At 33.8% G+C, this 19,747-nt stretch overlaps 1 protein-coding gene across 8 annotated transcripts in view; it reads right to left on the minus strand.

Annotated features, from left to right (window-relative positions):
• Positions 1-6,966, minus strand: part of LOC136027516 (zinc finger protein 239-like) — a 28,532-nt gene extending 21,566 nt beyond the window's left edge. For 2 of the 8 annotated variants that reach the window (XM_065704840.1, XM_065704842.1), the window contains exons 1-2: positions 6,722-6,937; positions 4,444-4,487 (exon numbers count right to left, since the gene is read on the minus strand). The gene's annotated coding sequence lies outside the window, so the exon portion shown is untranslated. Of the gene's footprint in view, positions 1-1,528; positions 2,108-4,226; positions 4,393-4,443; positions 4,488-6,721 lie in introns of all 8 variants that reach the window. The other 6 variants (XM_065704841.1, XM_065704846.1, XM_065704843.1 and 3 more) reach the window with 6 other exon arrangements.
• Between the last annotated feature and the right edge of the window lie 12,781 nt (positions 6,967-19,747).

The raw sequence follows: 19,747 nt of genomic DNA on the forward strand, positions 1-19,747 counted from the left end.
AGGATTTAAAATAAGAGCTCTAAAGCACAAGATCCTCATATATGAAATTTCATTGGTCCGGTTATGTCAGTCATATATCTTGGACATGTTTTTATTGTTCCCACCAAGTTTCATCCTGATCTCTCCGCTTTAAGTGTTTCCAAGATTTTCGGTCCCTCCCCCTACTCCCCGCCAATGACGCTTAACATAGTCGGAATTTAAAATAAGATATCTGAGTTACGAGGTACTTCTAAATATGATTTAAGATCCAATCCCTCCTTTGTAAGTTAAAAATACTTCATTTTTTCTAGTTTTTCCGAATTAACCCCCCCCCCCCCCCAATTCCCCCAAACAGAGCGGATCCGTTCCAGTTATGTAAATCATGTATCTAGGACTTCTTCTTATTTGTCCCATCAGGTTTCATCCCAATCACTCCAATCTAAGGGTTTTCCAAGATTTTAGGTCCCCCCTCAGCTCCCCCCAATGTCACCGGATCTTGAGCGGATTCGGTTATGTTAGTCAGGTATCTTGGATTTGTTTCTATTCTTTCCACCAAGTATTATCCTGATCTCTCCGCTTTACGTGTTTTCCAAAATTTCTGGCTCCCCTCCCCCCTCCAATGACCCTGGATCTGGTCGGGATTTAAAAAAAGAGATCGGAGTTACGAAATCCTAAGATCCAATCACTCCTTCATAAGTAAAAAATACCTTTTTTCTAATTTTTCAGAACTAACCCTCCCCCCTCCCCCAAAAGGAGCGGATCCATTCTGGTGATGTCAATCACGTATCTAGGAGTTATGCTCATTTTTCCCACTAAGTTTCATCCCAATCCCTCCACTCTAAGCATTTTCCAAGATTTTAGGCCCCCCTCCAATTCCCCCAATTTCACCAGATCCGGTTGGGAATTAAAGTAAGAGCTCTGAAATACAATATTGTTCTAAATATCAAATTTCATTAAGATCCAATCACTCGTTTCTAAGTTAAAAATACCTCATTTATTCTATTTTTTCTGATTTAACCATCCCCCCACTCGCCTCAGATGGTCAAATCGGGAGAACGACAATTTCTAATTTAATCTGGTCTGGTTCCTGATACGCCTACCAAATTTCATTGTCCTAACTTACCTGGAAGTGAATAAACTAGCAAAACCAGGACCAGCAGACTGAGAGAATTTGCAATTGCTATATATCACTATGTAGACACCAAGTGCCATAAAAAAAAGTAAAATTTTAACTACTTTACGACAAACTGGGAAAAATATGTTTTTAAACAAAAACAGCAGCTAATTCTTATAACAGAGAAGTCAATATACCATTGCACCCTCTCAAAAATCGAATTTTCAAACCAGTAACATCTCTTTGGTGCTCCAAGAAGTGATTTTTGTTTATAAATGGGAAAAGAGAAGCTTTCAACTTCTAAATGGGATATGGAGCACATAAGGATTGTATTGCCGCTTGTGTGCATAATCTGTAGAATATAGAAAAAATCATTATTCTGCAAAATTGATTTGTTTTCTGCAAAACAAAATATTTTGTAACTGTGGGTTATACCAAGTGTGGTAATTTCTATAATCATCCAGTTCATGTATCTTAATGTGACCTCTGACATAGTTGTTTGTATGTTGCAAAAAATTTCTTCCTTATTCGAATTTCTGATTTGTTGATAGAACTCTTTAGAGATTAAGCAACATAATATAGAAGGTCAAATCAATTCATTTGGATGTTGTGGTCATGGTAATGCAATTCAACCATGTACACAGGAGGCTCCAAATGAATCACCTTTGTAGGCTACTCTTTCTATGGGAAAACATAGGATTCCACAGTGAACACATACAACCATAAATGGTCTGAATTACTTTTGATTAACACTTGCATAGCTCACAGCAGCTTTTTGGTTTTGTAGTGGGGTTTTCACCAGTTTGCTGGTGTTGAAAATAACAATGGCACTATTGTCTTAACACATTATTTATTTCCACTTTACTTTCTGCTTGATTTGTTCTGATTCTCACAGTTGCTTTTCTCATAACAAAATTCTTTGTTCTTAACTTTCATTGATGCTTTTTGATATTTGCCTTGGCGTGAATGCAGAAAAATTGCATACCCAACAGCAGCCTTGATGCTTATTGGTCACTATAAATGCAAAAAGAACAACTAAATGTCCTGGGAGAATCATCTTGATTGGCAGCTAGGCTGTAAAATGTATTCTGAAGCTGTGACATTAGTTTTTCCATAATGTAATACTACTACTACTACTAACTACTAATAACTCACTGCAGCACCAAGCCGCCTGAGGCCAACACAGCTACGCACGCTCCTCCTCCAACCTAATCTATTTAAAGCCTCCCTCTTTACACCCTCCCAGGAAGTTCCCATTTCCTTTAAATCCTTATTTATGACATCCTCCCAACCCAGACAAGGACGACCTGCTTTCCGTGTAGCCCCAGACGGTTGGCCAAAAAGGACAATCTTCGGTAATCTGTCATCCTTCATCCGTAGAACGTGGCCTAGCCATCTCAACCTTTCTTTCATTATAGCCCCAGAAAGCGGGATTGAACCACACTTTTCGTACAACCTACTGTTTGAAATACGGTCAGTCAGCCGGGTACCCAGAACAATCCGTAGGCAATTTCTCTGGAAAACATCTAGTAAATTTTCATCTGCTTTTCGGAGTGTCCATGCTTCAGAGCCATATTTGACCACTGTCATCACTGTAGCTTCCAATATTCTAATCTTGGTTTGTAGGCTTATCTTTCTATTCTTCCAAACTTTTTTTAACTGTGAAAAAACACCCTGAACTTTAGCTATTCTACTTTTAACATCTTCACTGCTCCTACCATCTTTACTAATAATACTAATAATAATGTAATAACCAAAAGAAAAACAAGTAGTGCTAGATTGTAGTAACCTATGGCTGTTTAAGCTACTAATCTTCCACATTTCAGCTTCCCCATTACCTGTTCTAACTATAGGTACACCTTCAGAGCTACCAGTCCTTTTCAGATTCTTATTAGGTTTTATGACAAATAACCAGTTTTGAGACAATTTGGCTATTTGATGCAGACTTGGCCAAATACTAACTTGCAGTTGAAGAGAAATCAAATAAGTAAAAACCTATCAATGTCCATGACTTAAAATAAATTTTTCATAGTGAAATTAAACCTCGATAAAGTATTATTTTGAACAAGTTTTATAAAGCAGTAGCATGAGAGCTTCTGCTGTAGCCTATACTTGAACTTTCAAGCCCAACTGCCAAAACTTTAATTCCCATATATCTTAAACAAAACGTTTCGAAAATTTCAGCCCTCTATATCTCTCAAATATTAAGATATAGTACCTATCTATAAATTTAATCTGACCTTTATCATAAGTAGTCTATTGAGTTGATGTTTCAATTTAAATTCACAGAAGATATGTATTTTTTTTCAATAATACTTCAATTTATTTTAATCAATGTATTTTTTCAATAGTTTGGCTGTATGCCACTAAGAGACATCAAAAGAGAACAGCAGAAACAAAAACAGCTCTTTTTTGTCTTACAGTTACTTTTATGGAGTTTTGATTACTTTTGAGTCTAAATTAAATTTAATTAATGCCACATACAATTTTTTACAAGGGGAATATATTTGAAAATATTAGTTTGCATAAAAATAATATTCTTAAGCAAAAGCAAAAATATCAAATTTTCACTAGCAAATGAAGAAAAAATCAATAAAACTTTTAACAACAAGGATTTCTGGCAAAAGGGTCAATTTCGTTATTCTTTGGACATTCAAATATAATGAACTTCAAATTAATATAGTAAAAGTAAAAGAAAATCCGAAATAGCCTACTTTCCCTCTTGAGATAAAACTAGTACAAACTTGTCTTTATGAAGTTTCTGAAACCTTTGGAAGGGAGGTGTGGAAGAAGTACAAATAGAAGCTTGAAAACACTTTCTATGAAGATATTTTAGGTTCTGAATTCATTTGAAAATCCTTAAATTACCTGCATTAGACCAACAACTTGGTAAGACCTGAGAATTAGAGTTATTAAGACAGAAGCATTTTAAGAGAACAATGCTTAGTTTACAACAGGCAAAATAATTGAAGCTATACATTTTGACAACAGTTACACTATGCTTTGCCATCCCTTCTCCCTAATATTCCCATATACAGCCCAAACTATTCATTTCCCATGAGATTTTCTATTTCTTGATTTTGTAACAGATAGTTCAGTTTATGGGCAAAGAGGTTTAAACAAGAGTGATTACCTTAAAGAAAATAAGCAAATGCTTAAGAGATGAACATTGGCATCCTGGTATATTCTGGCCACTGAAAATAATTTAAATAGGTCTCACTTATAATAGGTCAAATCTTGAGAAAAGTTGTTCACAGCTTCAATATTTTGGAAATAATTTCATTTGATTGAGGTCATATCTACAAGCATATTATGAAGAATTAATTAAAAATACTTTCCAAAATACTTACCAAAATTATGGAATAAGAGGTATAAACATGAGTGATGCTAATACCTAAAAAGAAAATATGAAAATTTTTAAGAGATGTCAACTGTGTGTTTTTTTTTCTCTTTTTTTTTGTTTTTTTTTATAATTTGCTCATTATGATTCATTACCTCTTGATACTGTAACTACAACAAAATAGAATTATAATCAAATAATATGTTTTAAACAAATATTTTAGTGTTTTTCTAGAGCCAAAAGTAGCTTACCAGTAAAACAACCATTAACCATTTTGAAAGAACATAAAAAGGATATCAAGTGGTATGTTCACCTAAATTAAGATATTTAAGATAATTGTATAGCTAACAAAAAATACAGTTAGAATACTTGTGACAATAAGCCAAAATTTCAAAGTCAAACACAAAGAAAAATCTGATTAGAATATAAATGGCAGTAAGAATTACAAGCTACAGTGAGAATAAGAGCTTGTCAAAAGTATTTTGGAAAATTGGCATTCTGGTAGATTCTGGCTATCAAAAATGATCTAAATAAGTCACAAGTTTGAGAAAATTTGTTCAGAGCTTCAATTTTTTGGAAATAAATTCATATTATTGAGGTCATATTTATGAGCATATTCCAAAAAATTGATAAAAATACTTTCCAAAAAGAAGTTTTTCAAAGAATAGTACATATTAAACTTTAGATCAGAAGAAATATACAATAGCTTAAACTCAAAAGATCCAGAAATTAAATAAATAATCAGGGCCAAAAAATACAAAAGATAGAATTATAAATGCATAAATAAATCTTAAAACAAACACAGTTTCAATTGAATATGAATATTAAACTTAAGATGAACAAAAATATTTTTCTATTGAGGCATAAACAAAACCAAAAACAAACAGAAATACAATAGAGACTAATATAAATGAATAAATAAATCTCAAAACAAGTGAAACCTATCCTTTCAGCTCTATAAATCAGGCTTTACTAAAGGAAATTTTCCTATGTTTGATAACTCTACAGATTCTATAAATTTAGCTTCAGTAAAAATAAGGGTGAAATTCTAGTTTAGCTATTTTTATGCTTTTGGAAAGGGGTTAAGTTAGGAAAATAAAGCCTGCCGTAATGAATTCAGGATAAAAAACATACTCTGATATGGTATTGCTAAGCTTCTATATTAAACCTCTCCTGATTTTTAAGGGTTAGAAATTTGCCTAATTGACAGGTATATGGCTAGTGAAATTTTTAGCTAAATAAATCTGTACCTTAGTTTTTAGTTATCAATCTCTTTTTCACTGGCTTTAGTGAATGGTTTTTAGTGACTAGTTTAGAGAAATACTATTCCTGTTATCTTGAATAGAAATTTAAGCCATATTGTACAGTTTTTTTCAAAACTTAGGATGCATTTGTAGATCTTTGAAACCTCATAAATTGCAATAAACCAAAGTTGTGAAGCAAAATAGTTTTGTTGTAGATTGCATAAATGGGAGATTTATTTTGCAAGATTTCACTTTTATAATGCAAAGATATTTAAAGGTCACTACCCTCTAGAGAAGAAGTTTTTTTCCCTAACTTAAACCCCTTACAAGATTGCAAAACATAGCTAAACTAGGATTTTACCAAAAAATTACCTAGTGAAGCTAATCTACAGCTTAATCTAAAAGGGGATTCTGTGACAGACCCTGGGGTTGTGAGTGCTCTGGCCTAAGCCAGTAAGCAACATGGTGTTTTTTTTTTATAAAAAAAAAAACAGCACAAATGTGTTTAATAGAAATAAAACTGGGTAAAATTTTGACAGTTCATGCAACTGACTTACTAATAAAGAAAATATAGCCTACTACTTGATGCCTTTTTTTAAGTTCTTTACAAATACAACAATGACTTCTATTGCAACTTCTTATTTAAGCACTTTTTGAGCTCTTAAAAATGATGAATTTTTGATTAAAGTGTGAGTTATCCCTTGTGTTCAACAACAAAGAATAGCCTATTATGTTTTCTCAGCACCATCTTTTCTTGGTTATTTTTGAAAAATAATACTGTTTTCTTAGTGCTAGAATTATTTTTATTTGGTTTAGGTTAGATCAAACAGTGCTTAAATTTAAATTTGTGGTAGAAGCATTACAAACTGTCATAAATTAACCAAAAATTGTAGTCTTGGCAGAATTAACAATAATTCAGTTTGAATTTGCCCACATTCATATTGAATTAGTCTAGGCTATACTCCTCTGTCTTTTTAAAGGTGGAAAAAACAAAGTATTCCTAAAGAGCCAAGACCCCAAATCCCAAGGGAGCTGAAAACTAACATGAATCTTGGTTTTTCAAATTCCAGCCAAAAATGTTTCCATTCATGTACAATTGAAATAGTCAAACTAAGAGGTGAACTTTCTTAAGGATAATAAATTAATTTGAGTTTGAAGCATAGGCATAACATTAATGTCTTTCAGAAACAAGTCAGAAACATTTAACAAAACTTCACTTTGAAAATGTCCTAACTGTCTCGGTTTTAATTTCATTTCTTCTGTGAACGACCAGTGACTTCTCTTGATGCACGACTAGCACGAGTGCTTTCTAGCTCAAATCTCTTACCATTCAAAAATTTCGAAAAACCTGTATGTTTCTAAGCATTTTATTTCTGTGATGCTATACCTCCAGAAAGCTGGACCCAAGAAAATCGGAATCACTGATAATAATTCTATAAGCCTATAAATATGCTCAGAAAAAGAAGCACCAGACTCAACTTCTACTTTTGAAAATAAGCAAAATAGCCTTACTTGGCGCCCGGAATATAAATAGTGAGTCAGAAGAAGCAATTGATATTTCAAGTTATATTCCAAAGTGTTATATTCCAAGCTAGTTCTAGTAACATTCGCTACTAGTTGCAGTTACAACGGCAATGGCAGCCACAAAAGTTTCAAGTAAAACCATAACCCATTTCTAAAATACTGTTGACATGGCATTTTGACAGTTTTTCTCCACATAATATCTTTTGATTCACTTCAATGTTCTCCTAAATACTCTTAAAGTTACCATTTTAGACCCAACAAGAATAAAAAATTCCCCCTTTTCTATTTTTGAATCTTAAATATAAACAATTGGCAAATTGAATAATTTAATTTAGGTCCCTATTCAAAACTTGCATTCAATGAGCTAAAATAAACATAAAGTTATCCATTAAAATACAAAATGTTTCTAAGGAATTTCAAAGTTTTTAATTGAATGGTCAAGGATCCCAGTCAACTTTTCCCCTAAATATTTTCTAAGTTTGCAGCTGTTCCTATTTGAAATCCTTTTTAATTGAATTACATTCTCTTTTACAAATTAATTTTGTATGTGGACATGCTTGAGGGGCTGTTTTCCACGTATTTTGATTCCGGGGAAGATATTTTCACGGGGGGTGGGGGGGACATTCTAAAGTGATTGATTAGAAGTTAAAGTCCTTCTCAAATAAAAGTATGCTAAGGAGAATTTTTCACGCTGAATCGTCCGAAGGAAATTTGAGGGGGGAGGCTTTAATCAAGGATGGAACTGTGTGGGAGAATTTGATAGAAGTAGGGGTCTTGCGCCTTAGATTAAAAGCAATTTCCAATGAGGAGTTTCCTTTGAAGGGGAAAGATATATTTCATGAGGGATGAGCCAGATTTACCAGCATTATTTGAAGAACGATCAGAAATTAAATAAATGAAAACCGAGTTTTTTTCAACTGAAAGCATGGAGCAACATTAAAACTCAAAGTGGACAGATATTATTCCGCATATTAAAGGTTGCTCCCTCTTCAATACCTTGCTTTTTACGGATACAGTTTGATAGTTTGTCCCAAAGTTTGACGGAACGGCCATTTAAACACGGGGTTTTTTGTTGTCAAAATTACGCAAGCTAACCTCTCGAGGCTGCAATTATTGTATGATAGACAACAAGCTTTATTCCAGGTACTTTTTTTCATTTTATGATCTTCCACCTTTGGATCATATAGTAACGGTCAATGTAAGTAATTTGCCTTCTTGGACTTTTTTCGAGACGTGGGCAAATATTTTTTTAATTGACAACAGAATGATTTGTTCTATGGATTTGTTATTTCCCTTGCATGGCAGAATGAAAGTCTTGACAATTCAAATAAAGTGTCGTTTGCATTCATAATGTGCTAATCAAGAGAAAGAAGAGGCCCTAAAAACCATGACTTCTAGAGAAGCCGCCCGTCAAAGATGGGAACATTTCAAGTGACTAACCATACCATGCTAACTAGCATCTATAGCTTAGAGTAACAAGTAGCTCAAAATGTGAATTTTGTTCTTTGTCCAGATGATACTTCTGACCTGAGAGACCTGCCAATTAAAGATTAAGAACCATCTGATCCATCATAGGTTTCACCCGATGAAAGGTTTAGAAGAACTGTTCGAAGAAGAAATAGAAACCAGCAGAATTGAAGTCAACAGCTGTGACAGTCAGGATGAGTGTCATGATAAGAGACGTGAAGAGATCCAATCACAAGTTTAAACTAGTCCTACTTCTAAACTAATGAGATGAAGCGACATTACTTGGAGAATATTAGATTTTATCCAAATACACACTCTGCTGAAAGATCAGCTTTATGTTGACCGAAAAATGAAAGGTAAGATCCCATTGGAATATGTCAGGCTGCTTTTTAGCAACGAATTAATAACTCATACAAGCAATCAGATGAATATAATATTTGCTTCAGAAAGATGGAAAGCAGTTAGGGGTTTCTTCAGCTGACACTGAGTGTTTCCTGTGACTCCTTTTATTTACAAGAATAGTGAAAATATCCTCCTATTGCAGCTTTTGGTCAAACACAACTCGATACTCCGTGATAGCAGATGCAATGTATCGTGACGGATTTGGATTGATAAAGAAGTGTTTGGAATTCAATGACAATGTATTGCAGAAGCCTCCCAGAGACTCTCGTTACGACATTATTCATAGAATTTGTCCATTGATAAAGAATATAGATGTTGATTAAGCCCCCTCACCCTTGCAAATATGTAAATACATAACCAATCCAAAATATATATATTTCTTATGTACATTACAATAGTGTAAAGGTACCGATGGTTCGAAAGTTTTTGTGAGAAAAAGCTCTTTTTCTACTTCGGAACTGTCAGTTTAAAGGCTTTTGGCTTCAAAAAGTAGGTAGGAAAAACATCTTAAAAATCTAATTGTTTGATTAGAAGTTTGACGTTTTATCAGAAAAGGGTACATGAGTCCGGTTTTCTTAAATTGGAATGTTTTCAACCACAAATTTGACAGAACAAAAAAGTTACTTGTTTTCAACCTAGGTCAACGTAAGTTTGAACCTCAATTCGACACGTGTCGGAATTCTTCAGGAATACTTATTGGTAGATCCTGATGCATTCGAAATGCCTTTTCTTTTTACTCTTTTTCTTCAATTTTTTTCAACAATATGGTATGTAATCACACGGTCTAGGTCTTTATAATATAATGTGTGATTTAATAGCGTGATATGGGTATCCCAATAAACTCTATCTGGAACGGATGACTTCCTCTCAGCTTTACTGATTGAGCAATGATTTCTTTGTTGTTCACAGTGAAAATGTTTTCACCATTTCGGTATTACATAGTTTATTTACCATTTTAATCTACATTTTTGTTGGTGAAGCTTGTTGCATGTTTATTTTTCTCTTCATGAAACTTGCACATTTATTTTTCTCTTTGTGAAACTGATTTTGTTTATCAAACATTTTGTAAGCTGAGTTTCGCTCGGAAAACTTGATGTAAGCTGATTTTTTCACGAAACTTGTTCCGTGTGGAAATCCACTTTTTCTCCTCCTAAAACTCGCACATTGATTTTCTCCACGTGAAACCGATTTTGTTAATGAAACTCTTTGCGTGCTGACTTTTTCTTGCTTATAGAAATTGCTGTGGGATAATTTTTTTCTTCGTGAAATAAACATTGATTTTTTCCCCTCGTAAAACTGATTTTGTTTATCAAACCTGTTGCAAGCTGATTTTTGCTTAGGGAGCTTGCTGTTTGCAGATTTTTGTTCGTGAAACTTGTTCCATGTTGATTTCTTTTCATAAAACTAGTATATTTATTTTTCTCCACATAAAACTGATTTTGTTCTAGGTACTTGTTGCGTATTGAGGCTATTCATTACTTGTCCCATATGGAACTTCATTTTTCTCCTCATGAACTCCCGCATTTATTTTTCTCATGTGAAACTGATTTTGTTCAGGGAACTTGCTTTATGCTGATTTTTTCTTCATAGAAATTGTTGTGTTCTTATTTCTGTTCGTGAAACTTGTTGAATGATGATTTTTTTTTCTTCGTGAAGCCTGTACAATGATTTCTCTCCTCATGAAATTGATTTTCTTCATGGCTCTTGTTGCATGTTGATTTTGTTAATGGAAGTTATTCCAAGTGGAAGGTTATGTTTCTTCTTGTGAAACTTGTGCATTAAGTGTTCATCTGATGAAACCAATTTTGTTTATAGGACTTGTTGTGTACTGATTATTTGTTCGTGAAACATGTTGCGTGTTGATTTTTTTCGTGAAAATTGTTGCAGGTTGATGTTTCAATTCTCGAAACTTGCATATTGATTTTTTCTCCCTGTGAAACTGATTTTATACATGGAACTTTGCGTGCTGATTTTTGTTGTTCGTGGGAGTTTCTGCTTCCTGAATTTTGTTCGTGAAACTAGTTGCATGTTCCTCCTCGTGAAACTTGAACATAAATTTTTTCTCCTCGTGAAACTAAATTTGCTCAAGGAAATTGCTGCATGCTGAATTTTTGTTTATGGAACTTGATTCGTACTGCTCTTTGCTCGCAAAAATTGTCTTATGTTGATTTTTCTCTTCATGAAACTTGTACATTGATCTTTCTTCTCGTGAAACTGATTTTATTCATGGAACTTCTCGCGTACTTATTTTTGTTCATATAACTTGTTGCGTGTTGATTTTTCTTAAAGTAAAAATTCTCCATTGTTTTACTCCTCGTGAATTGATTTTGTTCATGGAACTACTTGCGTGCTGATTTTTGCTCATGGAACTGCATGCTGATTTGTTTTTGTTCTTAAAGCTTCTTGTATATTGATTTTTTCTCATCATTAAACTCATGTATGGATTTTTCGCCACATGTAACTGATAATGTTCATGGAACTAGTTGCGTTCTGATTTTTGTTCATGAAGCTTGCCGTGTGCTGATTGTTGTTCATGAAACCTGTTGCAGGTTGATTTTTATATTTGTGAAACTTTTACTCGAAGTTTTTCCTCGTGAAACTAACCTTACACTTGGAAATAGCTGCGTGCTGAATTTTTGTTCATGGAACTTGTTTCGTGATGCTTTTTGTTTGCAAACTTATCGCATGTTAATTTTTCTCCTCGTGGATCTGATTCTATTCATGGAACTTGTTGCGTGCTTATTTATGTTCGTAAGAATTGTTGCGTGTTAATTTTTCTTATAGTGAAACTTGTCCATTGTTTTTCTCCTCGTGAAATTGTTCTGTTCATGGAACTTGTTGAGTGCTGATTTTTGTTCTTGATACATATTGCATGTTGATTTATTCTTTCGTGAAACTGATTTTCTTCATGGAACCCCTCGGGTGCTGATTTTTCTTACTCGTGGAACTTGTTGCATCCTCATTTTTGTTCGTGAAACTTATTGCATGTTCGTTTTTCTCTCTGTAAAGCTTGTACCTTCATTTTTCTACTCGTGAAACTTAATTTTTCATGGAATATATTGCATCCTGATTCTTTTTTTTGTAGAACTTGCCAAGTGCTGATATTTGTTCATTCAACTTGTCGTGTGCTGATTTTTGTTCGTGAAACTAGTTGCATGTTGATTTTTCTCTTTATGAAACTAAAATGATTTTTTTTATCATGAAATCAATTTTGTTCATGGAACTTATTAGTTTCTAGTTCGTGGAACTTGTTTCATGCTGCTTTTTGTTCGCAAAACTTGTTCCACGTTGGTTTTCTCTTCGATAAACTTGTATATTGATTTTCTCTTCGTGAAACTGATTTGGTCCATGGAACTTGTTGCGTGCTGATTTTTGTTCGTGGAGCTTTTCGTATGCTGATTTTTGTTCGTGAAACTTTTTGGAAGTTGATTTTTCCCTTTGTGAAACTTTTACTTTAATTTTCCTCCTCCTGAAACTGATTTTTTTCATGAAACTTGGTGCCTGCTGATTTTTTTGCTTTGAAGTTGTTGTGTGCTCATTTTTATTCGTGAAACTTATTAAACGTTGATTTTTTCTCCCCGTAAAACTGACTTCATTCATGAAACTTTGCGTGATGACTTTTCCTGCTCATACATCTTGCTGGGTGATGATTTTTGGTTTCGTGAAATATGCACATTGATTTTTCACCAAGCAACTGATTTTGTTTATGGATAGTGCTGCGGAAGGATTCCTTTTCGTGAAACTTGACGCACGTCGATTTCTAACTTTTTGAAACTTGTACGGTGATTTTTTCTGCTCGTGAAACTTATTTTCTTCATGGAACTCTCTGCGGGCTGATTTTTTTTTTGTTCGAGAACTCACTGCGTCCTGATTTTTGTTCGTGACACTTGTTAAATGTTTAATTTTTCTTCTTCAAAATTGTGTAGTGATTTTTCTATTTGTTAAACTGATTTTGTTCATGGAACCTATTGGGTACTGATTTTTTTTTGTTCGTGGAGCTTGCCACCCACTGAATTTTGTTTGTGAAACTTGTTACAGGTTGATATTTTCTCTGCTTGAAACTTGTACATTGATTTTTATCCTCGTGAAACTGATTCTGTACATGGAATTTGTCGCATGTTCAATTTTTACTCATATAACTGGCTATGTGCTGATTCTTGTTCGTGAAACTTATTATATGTTGATTTTTTTTTGTTCCCTGAACTTACTGCTTGCTGATTTTTTTTTGTTCGAAAAATTTCTTGCATACTGATTTTTTCTAATTGTTAAACTAGTGCATTGATTTTCTCCTCGCGAAACTGATTTTGTCCGTGGAACTTGTTGGGTACTGATTCTTGTTGACGGAACTTAATGAGTTCTTATTTTTATTCACAAGACTTGTATATTGATTTTTTCCCTCATGAAACTGATTTTGTTTATGAAAGCTGTTGCAAGCTGATTTTTTGTTACGGATGTTGTATATGCTGATTTTGTTCGTGAAACTTGCTGCTTGCTGATTTTTTTTTTCTATGTAAAATTTCTGCATTCATTTTTCTCCGCAAGGAACTGATTTGGTTCATGGTACTTGCTGCGTGTTGATTATGTTCATGAAACTTGTACGTTGTTCATGTGGAAGTTTATTTTTCTCCTCGCATGTTGATTTTTCGTTGATAAAACTTGTTACATAGATAACTTCGAAGGCCACACTGCCTTTCCATGACGAAAGTAAAACAGTTCAAAATAGGGATGAAACCTTTGTATTGACAGTGAGTAGATATAAAATTATTTAAACGGATATTTTGGACACATATACAGTGTTCATCATCACCAGTAAAACTTTACTGCTTCCGTTTAAATAATTTTATATCTATTCACTGTCAATAAAAAAGTTTCATCCCTATTTTGAACTGTTTTAAAACTTGTTACATACTTAGTTTTCTCCTGAAACTTGGTGCAAGTCAATTTTTCCACTTCGTGAAAATTGTATAATGATTTTTCTTCTCATGTAAGTGATTTTGGTCATTGTAATTGTTGTATTTCAATTTTGTTAATGGAATATATTCCATTAACAATATTCTACGAATTCACATTAACAAAGAGAAAAATCAACATGCAAAAAGTTTCACAAACGAAATCAGCACACAACAAGCTTAAATAAGAAAAATGGTAATTTTTTAACTTATAAATCTATTTTCGAGGGGAAAAGCTCGAAAAAACCCTTAGGCGAGATAATGTGCACCAAAAGGTTCATCTGGAAGTGGTACATTGTGCCATGCTAACCTAAAATGCTGGGAGTCATCAGATGGAACGCTTGTGTAATTGAACATTTTTCCCAGAAAAATGTCATATTTGCGATAATGCGTGCTAGAAGGTGTCGTGTACCAGCAAACGAGGGTCATGGATTGGGAATTGTCGTGGAACATCATAATCTAGGAAAGCAATGACAATTTTCCACTTATCAAATAAAAACACAGGTCATTTTTATATTTTAAATTTATTTTTGAGGGAAAAATGTAAAAAAAACATTAGGTGGTAACGTGCACTAGAAAGGTGTCATCAGGAGTAGTACATTGTGCCACTCTAGCTTCAAGTGCAAGAAGCCACCGGAAGAAATGGTAATGGGAAATTATTAAGGATAAACGACTGATTCTTGTATAAACAAATATATATTTGAAGGAAAATGCTTTAGAAAATATAATATGTGTGATAATGTGCACAAGATGGTATTATGTGCCATTTGTAGTTTGCTTAAGTGGTGTTAATTAGGGGTGTAACATTAAAACATGAGCTATTGGATTATATAACGATAATGCATTATTGTTAATGAGAAAATATCTGGAAAATGTCTTATAAATGATGAGGGGTGTTAGAACGTACCAGAAAGACTAGTCAAAGTGTAGCAAAGTGGGGTCAAATGAGATGGCGTGTCACGTGGGTTTGGCTTGCAAAAACATCAGCTATTGGATTTAAATCCTATTTAAACAGGAAAATAACTGGAAAATTTCTCATGAAATGACGAAGGGGCTGTTACAGGGCACTAGAAGGGACAGTAACAGTGTGGAAAGATGGCGAGAATTGACAAGGTGCATCACGGAGTGTTTGCTTTCGAAAACATGTACCATTGGATTTAGTGTGATTTCTAACGAGAAAATACCTTAGGAAGGATGAAGGTGGTGTCAGAGGGTGTTGGATGGTCAATCGTATTATAGCACGGTGGAAGGAATTGTGATGATGCATCACGGAGGGTTAGTTTATGGAAACATGATTCATTGAATTTGAATCATATTTTTCAGACGTAATATATGGAAAATGTCTAAGGAATGATGACTGGGGACAAGAAAGTGTCAGACAGTCCATCATAGTGTAAGATGACGGTGTGGATTAAGAGGGTGTGGTCAGGAGGAGCGTGCCTTGCCAAAAAGAAATGAATCATTGTAATTAGATCATATTATTACCATGAAAATTTCTGAAAAATCTGTTAGGAATGATGACGGGGTGCTAGGGGGCAGGGATACTGTGACGTGGAGGTGTGACTTGACAAGGTTTATCACGGAGGGATGGAGTGCAAAAAAACATGAATCATTGGATTTATTTCCACATTGTTATGAAGAAAATTTCTGATGAAATGTCTTAGAAATGATAATATGTATCACTTGAGGGCCATGGGGTAGCCACATAATACAACATTGGCGTAAATTGATTGGACTAAACTGTTATAAAAAGTTAAGGTGCAGGGCCTGAAATTTAACACTTAGTTAAAAGAATGAAAGATTTTCAGTAAGAGCTCTCAGAAACAGCTCTTAATATTGCTTAAATTTATCTCTAATGGCGAGCCTCCCTCTTTGAATTGCTTGCTAGGGTGGGCTAGCCAGTTACGGTGCCTGTGGCGTCGATTTCCGTAGTCTTAGTACAATGAAACAAGGAATTTTGATTAAATATTCTCAGAAATAGCACTTAATATGGATAAAATTTATCTAACACCCCCCCCCCCCCCGAGAGAAAATGCTTGCCAGAACCGCCATCGTCCTTAATTCATGGTTCTTTTTACACAGATTTTAGCCTATATCAGGGTTTTTCACATTTTATTGTTTCCGTTTTTGAGTTATAACTGCTTTTTCTGTCTTTTAATAATACTTCATATATTTTCTAAACAACTTTTGTACATACAAAATTTGTATCCTTAGATTTAACGGTCCAGGATAAAATTCAGTACCTTTCACTAATATAATCTAGATATTTTGTAGTATATACACTTGAGTATGCTCGTTCAAGAGTGCCCTTTAATATAAGTTTAAAATTCTGTATAGCAAAGAGGAAAAGGATAGACTTTTGGTCATTGCAGGAAGTCAAAGTATATTCTACCAATACAGATACTCTCGCTTTCCTTTCATCTCTGATAGCAATATTATCTGATAACAAAATCTAATGCCGTATCCTTTACCTTTACCATTACTCAACATGCGGGTGTACTTCAAATGTAAGAAAATTTCATCAATCAATTTTCCACCCTGCATGTCAGTTATTGTAGTCATAGGAAACATGTAATGAATTTGATCATTCTAGTATGCACGAACAGGTGATTCCCGTCGCGTCCAAAAGGTTATTTCTTAGAATCCATTTCAAAAAACATAACATTGGAAATAGATTGCTGGTCTGACAGTCTAGGGCGTAATTCCATTAGATGTAAATGACCCTTTCTAATCCTAACGGGGACAAAATCATTAGCATATAAAGTTTACCTGAAAATAACACTTTGAAAGAAAAATAAAAACCTTTGAAAAAAGAATCCGATGTGTATATCGTCATTGCGTAAAACAAGGTGTGCACTGACATTACATAATACCCACGTGTGCCCCCCGTCGTTACGTAACACACATATAAGACTGCATCAAATAACCCGAGCAAGCTATCACTACGTAACATCCTGAATATATGCTGTCAATACGTAATATCACACGTGCCCTACCTCACGAGGAAACCCCTGACGTGTAAGATTGCGTCACATTCTCCATATGCACCGTTATTGCGTAACACCGCACGTTGTACTGCCATTAAGCGACTTCTCCAGTGTGCACCGCCACGTGTGTGCTCTTTCCAGTAACAAGCGGGGATTTCTTCAAGGGGCACTAAAGTCTAGCCTGTCACGAAATTACGTTATTCCCAATAAATCTACTAGGTCATGTACGATTACGCCACTCCCAATAATCTAGCAGTCAAGCAAGATTGCGTCATCTTTAACTCCTATAACGTAACAGACATGTCTTAGAAAACACTCCCTACTACGTAACAGACAGGTGTACTATACGCGCGTGCTATTGCATCAGACCCCTATGCACGGAATAAAGTCTTGAGGGCTGGTAGCCCTAATAGTTTACCCCCTTAAGTACTAATCAAAACATGGGTAGGATTTTGATGGTGTCGTTTTTGATAGTTTTATGACATAATTCAAGGATCAGCAGATCATCTATATATCATCACTTTTGAGGGAATCTTACCAAATATATTAATCACAGTAATTAAGGACGACAGTAATTGAGGAGGGGTTCAGAAAGAATATTTTGTGTTTTACAGCTTGGGATCTATTTGAAAGAAAATATATACAAAATTTATTAAGAGAGGACCTACTTCAAATTTCTTCAGTGGTCCATGAATTAGTGTGCTGCGATAAACTAAGTAGAATGCTTAAAAAATATGAACATAGTATGAATCCAAACGGTAGTTCCTCAAATGATGGAAAAAGTCTAGCATCTAGCATCAAATCAGCAAAACTAAGATTACAAAAGACTTTTATAAAAGTTTTTCCTTTAGAAAATATCATTACAGTTAATAATCATAAAAATCTCTCGTTGTTGAGAAAGTACCAGTAAATTCAAAAGTAATGTTTTCGTCAGAGAACGCTTGAATTTGAACTAATTGTTTCTCATCTGTTTTGCATGTTCAATGAAGTTTCCACACAGTCACTTCTATTTCGACAGGGTCTGTTGCTGTCGGTCGACAATTTCGACAAGGTTACTACAAGGCATTCTCAAAAAGATATGAATCTCATAATAGAAGTCAATATATATATTTGAATTCGGCTGAAGGAACATTTTTTAGTCTATTTGGTATTCCTTTACATCAGACAAGAAAAACATTTGGCACATAGTTTCTTCAACATAATATTAGCTACCATTTTAACAAGAAAAAACCAATGTGGCTATATTTAAAATAATATCAAATGTATCTTGATGCATTTGTGCTAATCCCAACTTTTTTTGTATAAATAACCAAGTAATGACAGTTTGAACATAACATAGCTAAAAAATTACAAGGAGTCCATTTTGTGTCAGAAAAAGGAAACTGATTGAATTTTCATTTCTTATCTGGGTGTATCGGATATAGTGTCCGCTTTTCGAAAGGTAAAAATACAACGATGGCTTCAAGAGATCGTGTTCGAAGTCAGAACTAAGCAGAGTCCTCCTATTTTGAAGGAAAATTTCAATAGTGGTTCCATAATTGCACTGCCAAATCATCGGTGCCTTTACCCTACATAATTCTTTCGTTTAAAACCAATAACCTAAAACTGAAACAATATTGACAATTTCAACAACTAGGGTATTCCTTATCAAGAGCCCTGATTCTGCATCGAAATTCTTATAATTTAATTGATGAAATTATTTCTTTATTATTTACAGCAGCTATTTGTTAACCAACATTCCTTTGTTTTTTTCATTTTATCTGTTCTTGAATATGATCTAGTAACTTATTATATAACCTTAACTGATTAATCTATTAATGGCTACGAAGACCATTAGGGGGGAAGGGGAACCAGGGATTAAATGTCCAAAACACACGAAAAAATTGAAATTGTCTCTCATCTGTTCTAGCATGTCACCTTCTGAAATGAAGCTATTCTAGACCTTTACCTGTTTTAAGAATTAGACAGAGAATGAACATATAATTAAAACTAAGAAAAGAAGAAATTAGGAGTTTTAAAAAGGATGTTCAAGAAAGTTCAAACAGTCTTTGGTAATTAGTATTCCCTTATAAGTAGACCAATTCCTTAGTGTTCAAAAAGGAGGTTTCCTTTTCCACTGTTCATTCCATGAATTAAGTAATGGTTAAATCCTCAGTCTATTCTGTGGTAATATTTTTTGTAGTCGAGTTTGTCATTAAAAAAAAAAAAAATCTTAACTGAAAGAGCAGACCAGCATTAAAACGAACAAGAATTATTAATAATTTCTCTTGTGTTCTGTTAATACCTCTTCGAGAATCGGGGAAAAAATGCGTTACTTTAGCGAAAAGAGAAGGGGTTGGTGATAAGAAAATCATATAAAAAAAATGTAAAGTTTAAATATTGCTCTTTACTTTCATTTGAAAGAATTCGTGCCTTTTTTTTTATTTCTGATGGTATTGTAACGGAACTTATGAGTTTACTTTGTTTTTTTCTCTTTTTTAATATATAGTTAAAACTAAGCTATTTTTCTTCCTTAGAAATCTTTTACTTTAGGGACAGAAACCTACTCAAGAATGATTGATTCTACAATGGAGATTTAGCGAGATTTTAGACCCAACCATAGCTATATTTAAAGCACTAAGGACAAAAAAATTTTTTTTTAGTTTAAAATAAAAATTGGCACAACCATATATATCGTAGGAAAAAAAAATAAGAAATTAAATTGCTAATAAAAAACACCTCCATTTGTAGTTGTGCAGTTT

This window comes from Artemia franciscana, chromosome 5 (assembly GCF_032884065.1).
Source record: "Artemia franciscana chromosome 5, ASM3288406v1, whole genome shotgun sequence".
Taxonomy (NCBI): Eukaryota; Metazoa; Arthropoda; class Branchiopoda; order Anostraca; family Artemiidae; genus Artemia; species Artemia franciscana.